This window comes from Callorhinchus milii, unplaced genomic scaffold, assembly GCF_018977255.1.
Source record: "Callorhinchus milii isolate IMCB2004 unplaced genomic scaffold, IMCB_Cmil_1.0 Scaffold5, whole genome shotgun sequence".
NCBI lineage: Eukaryota > Metazoa > Chordata > Chondrichthyes > Chimaeriformes > Callorhinchidae > Callorhinchus > Callorhinchus milii.
The window spans coordinates 29,064,250-29,070,249 of NW_024704746.1; positions in this window are offsets into that span (position 1 = coordinate 29,064,250).

The following is a 6,000-nucleotide window of genomic DNA, read 5'->3' on the forward strand; positions in this document are numbered from 1 at the left end:
ATTTAATTTATAGTATCCTCTGTGAAGTGCTTTGAGATGACGTGATAAGGCGCTGTGTCAAATACAATTTGATATTATTATATTTTATTATTTTCTACATTTGAATTTGACATATTCATAAGGGAGATGCTTATATTGTAACATGGCAGTAAGACTGACTGAGCCAGACAGACAGATGCACACATGGCAACAGTCTTGGTTCATGAGTCAGTTGTGTATATATGTATATATGTATACATTCAGAGGAAAAACTTCAATGGCTCTCCAACATCCCTCAGCCACGTCAGACAACACAAACAAGCCTGGAGAAGTGCAGGAGTTTGGGTTCTCAACTCAGCCACTTACTCGCTTACCTGTACCTTCTACGCCTTGTTGTCATTTGTGCTGTTGCTCATCCCTTCGTCTCTAAGACGCCATTGCTTCGGCCTCTTCTGTAGTGTCTTAGCCTGAAAGGAAGCTAGGTTGCAGGGTTGCAGGCTTGCACTACAGGGCGAGATGTTTCCTTCATCCAGTCCCAGGGTAAAGAAGGTCAGCTCTGTTTGCTGCTTTTATGTGCCAAGGCTCCATGCCCTCCCCTCCCCTCCCACGATCATCTCATGAACGGTGAACGTCGCAGCATATTTTCTTCTCTCTGACGGTGTCCCAAGCTGCAAGAGGAGGCTTTCTTAAAAGTGGATCGTGCTCTAAAGCCCCTCGTTGTCATCTCTCAAGCTTAAAAACTGTTGAGTTCGGAACAGTTTGGGAATCGAGGGGTTGGGCAGAGAAGCCAATGTGTGACTTCAGTGGAATCGCGTATGTGGAATTCTGCCCAAAGTTGCCTTTCTTCAAAAGCATCAAAGGAATATTACACAACAACGATTTACCTTTACATAGTATCTTTCACATCAGGATGCTGTCTCAAAGTGCTTAAAATGCATGGATGGTACACAAAACACATTTCGACAGAGCAAAACAAATTAAAATACCGATATTCCTCTTTCACTCCCATTGCTCGCGGGTTCCAGCTGCACCTCCCCAGCAAAGCTGAAGACGTTGGCACAGTTTTGTACCTAACAAACACTCAAGCTGAGCCTATGAAGACCAGCAGTGATGTGCAGGTGTCCGCAAACACATTATGCTCCCGGTCGCTGCATAATTGTCATGTCTGTGGAATCCAAGGGCTTTTCGTTCAACTGTTTCAAGACTCAGACCATTAACAATGAAAAAAATCACTAAAAAAATCTAAAAACAGCTACGGTCTACGTACTTTATATGATTCGCATTTGATGGCAGTGGTGATTTGTCACAAGTTCATTTGAAACATTTGCCAAAGCACGAAGGTGTCAATTTAACGGCTGTCATCCTTGTGTTGGAGGGTTAGGTACTCATAAAAAATGACCTTACACACTCGGTGTAGAACGCTCTGTGTTCATCAGGCGCTGGCGATTTGGGTGGTTTAAAAGACGGCCAATTTCTTTTACAAAAAAAAACATTTTATTCGAAACAAATGTCGCAACCAATTTTTGAGTTACCACTTTGAAAATGTTATCAATTTTCGTATAAAATATTATCCTTTGAAAAAAGTATGACTATTTGTGGAACCCTGCTGTGTGCAGTTGGCTGCCACGTTTCACCCACAAAATACAGTCAATTCACTTCACATTATATCCTGTGAAGCGCTTTGAGACGTCTCAATGATGTGATGAGGCGCTATATCAAATGAAATATATTATAATAAATTATTATTATTATTTGTAATGCTTGAGTGGAAGAAAAACTAAGGTTACAAGGAAGAGTAACGCAAGCCAACTCTCTCTCTCTATGAGCTGAGCAGTATTTTACGCTGATATGAGAAACTTTCGATCAAATACTCCAATTCACTTGCAATTCAAACATAATACACTTTGGAATACTAGTCGCAGAATTTTTTTAAAGAATTGACCAGAAACAACACATTAAAATCACAGTATATTCTTTTCTTATCACATATGTTTCTGTCTCAAGATGGTTTTAAAATAATTTGGACTCACACCATAACAATTTTCCACAAGGTCTTCTATTCCGAACTAAACATCATTTGCAATGAATATTAACAACGAACGTTAATATTATCCTGTTGCATACTTTGGCTGTCAAACTAACTTGTCAACAAAAGCACCATATTGGGTGAAAATACATTCAAGTAAAATGGAGTCAACAGTGCCAGGGGAAACAAGAGCACGTTCTGCAATTTACAGAGAATCCTTTGACACTATCACATATGGAGACTTAGAACTTTTTATTGATAAATAGTGCAGCCACTTGCAAAAGATAGCTGATCAACACTAATTTATTAATATTAAACCTTTATGAGGCCCTCACGTTTGATCTTATGTACAGCAAAGGAGCCAAAGGTGCATTATTTTCCCAAACACATCACAACCAGTCTTAGTTTCTTAAATAGAAGAATGTTGAATATAGAAAATAGATGTCATTATTTCACTTGTCTTTTCAGCAATAGAGGCCTTTGTTTCTAAATTTTATGCTCCAAAGTGCTTCAGTGTGAATGCAAAGCTTCTTTCAGGCTCACAAGTGATATTTTATTACATGTTGTAAATCAGGGAAACAACTTCAAGCAGGCAATACATAAAAAATAGAGAACAAACAAAATCTGTACTAAAATAAAGATTTTCAGTTTCTTAAGACACTGAAAAAATAAATTACAATTTGAATACGAGCTGCATACACACCTCTTCACTTTGCACACAAACATTTCCCTTTTCAAAAGAGTTACCATACATCTTTGTGCACGGTAGGTTGACCCCTGGATGTGGGTTTCCTTATACGAAGAATGCTTTATTAAGAAATAATTCAATAATAGTCTTCTGAGGAGTTGTGAAGGTTAGCTGTTAAAGTTTGTAGATGCTGTGCCTCTTTATACAGGAACGAGTATGGAGACTGACAACATAATACTGTGCATACAATGTCCCAAATGCAAGTGCACCAGGTTTCACAATGAGTCATTTCAAAACAAATTCAAAAAAAATCTTTGAATATATTAAATAAAAGTGATCTGCAATTTATTTTAGTTCAGACATCAATTGAAACTGGAGGTTGTGAAAAAGCAGGCCACATATATTTAAGTTGAACATATGTGACTGATGCAATTAGGAGCTATTGGATGATATTTCCTGAAGGTTCTGGGGCCGATAATGTTAGAGAAATCAGTAAGAGTTTAGATAATAAAATGTTAATTTCAATTGTGAATGAATTACACTCACGTTCAGTTTACTGAGGTAAGAATCAGTTCATATTGTTGTCCTTATTTTATTCTTTCAATTGAGAATCTACTGTAAGTGCATTTACAAGTATGTGTGTGAGCATAATACATCTTTGGAAGAATTTTCCCCATTTACTATGAATGAGAGATAATTCTCTCATTGTGGCTAAAGAAGCCAACAGTTTTATCTTGATGTTTTCATTATAAGAGTGTTGTTAGTATGTGACCAATTTCTTCAACATGAAACGTTTGAATCTATATTACGTTATACGGTCACTCATGGCTTTTTGCTTTGAGGTAAAATGTAATAAATGAAATTTGGTTTGGATATTCTTAAGCATGTGTCAGACACCCGGCTGACCAAAAAAAAAACAAATCTGTACACACAGCTTTCTACTATAGGATACATACACCTGTTAGTATGTTAGTTGCACACTACATGCAAAACAAAGTTATAACCCAGTAAGAAAGTGTATTATTTTTTAGTCAAGGAGTTCTCTAACAGTTTGGTTATGATCTTCAAGTATCAGAATCTATTAAAATGCTGAACATCATAATCTGGTCAAGAGGTAAAACCTGGGAATCATAGTGAAGATGGAGGAAGGGTAATAGAGAATAAATGGAAGAAGTTCTGTGCAATTTCAATTGCAAAACTCAAATTGGAAGATCAGAAACAGATGGAAAATGGAGTGTTTAATTGCATTATAGAGGAGCTCTATATAAATAAGGGTACCTTGGCAGAGTAAAAATAAACAACGTTATACAAAAAACAGTGATCCACTAAACGATTGTTGGAGCTCAATAAAACATGCATCAGGACCAGAAGACTTCCAGACTCTATTTGAAACAATTTATGAGAATTTAACAGAGTAATACTTTAACATTGTAATTTAACTGTGAAAGTCTTTAAACAAAGACTTACACAGTAACTTTATCGGATGATTCTGGGTGAATAAATAAAGCCAATTGACAGTCGATAGAAGTCAAGTGCATCAGGAGGTTTTTAATGGGCCAGGTGGCAAACACATGAAATGAGAAATCTTTCAATGTTATATGAGGATTTTTAACATTGCAAGGAATGGTGCTCAATGAAGCATTTTGAGATGCTTGTTGTTGATGGCATTACATGGGATTTGTTGTAAATGGATAAGTACTGAGCAGGGACTACCGAATAATGAACAAACAGTGACATGTTCAAAAATATGATGCACTCAGTTCAGCCCATAAACTGTGCGACCTCACTCTTACAATATTTGATGCTACTTAAATCCCTTGGAGCTCAATCTCAGTGTGATTTCTCCCACACTTTGTGACGCTTTGTTATCTAAAAAATAAAGAAACACAAAACAACACAAGGGACTGGTACATGCTCATATTAGGTAGTCACTCAGATTATCATAGAAACATGCACATTCAGATTCTTTGTGCTATTGTGTAATAGTTATCCTGAGTACGAGGCATTTAATAGTATTTCTCCTGATCTCATGATTATTTTTTTTTCACGATCTTGTGATCCCACATATTTTATTCAAGGCAATTTGACCTTTGAAAAAAAAACGTTTGATGTCTGTTCAGTATAAAACGAGGATATTTTAAAAGATTCATTTTTTAGATGAGTAACTTACCATTGGTACCCAAGGCATCTAATTGTTCATCAAATTGGCTATCATTCAAATCTAAGGTAACACTGCTCTCTGGTGGTCTAATTTACGCATCGATTGCAATTGTATCAGAGCCATGACTGATAGCTGTCAATAATATCCAAACCACTGCTACACCACAGATCTATATTTTCCTGAACATACAAAGTCTTTTCTTTCTCAGTTATTTTAACACGGGATTTCCAAGAGTAAGTGTTAACATCACCTGCTCAAAGGTTTAGAATTTCTGCTCTGAAGAGGCCACCAGGGGGAGTGGTAGATTGCCTTGAAGATCAACCCAACCTCCCCTATGGTGATATGTTTGAGATCAGAAGCTTGGCTACATGGATAACATAAATCCATGTTACACTATGTTGCAGCCCTGCATGTTGGTGCTCAACCACCCACCCACACTGCCAGCTAATCTTGTTACTTATGCCTGTATATAAGTCATGCTCTTACCCATTCCTATTGTATGTAAGCATATGCCAATCTCCTTGATATATGAAATCCATTATAAAGCTTGTTTATACATCTAGAATTTGACTCTATTAAACCAGACCAGAAGCCCATTAATTGATAACAGTCTCATAACATTCAAGAGAAACGTTCTGTAAGAAAGACCAGATGTTCTTATTATGCTTTTTACATGAGTGGTTTATTTCTATCAACATAGAACCTATTGAGTCATTTGCCACTTGGTTTAGTTAATGTGGACTCGACTGAAGGATTCAAAGGAAAGGAATGGTTGGTTCCTGATTCAATTGGAATCAGAAAGGCAGAGATTTGGTTCCCAGGTGAGAGGGAGTTGAAAATGGTTTGAGCTAGTTTTCCACTTTGCCCCCAAAATAGCATGAATGAAACAGTTGAATACAGTAAACCTCACATGAGTGGTAGCAGTTGAGACCATACATTGAATAAGACTTATGCAAAATATGAATTATGTGGCACTTATAAATAATAGGAAATTCAATGGGACTTGGACAGATGTATGACTTAAGCAATTGGACAGTTTAATCAGATCAGACTTATGCGAGTTTTACTATAGATTTATCTTTTTCCTGTGATCTTATGTTATAAAATAGAACATGATTCAATTCAATTTCTATGTGTTTGAATGCA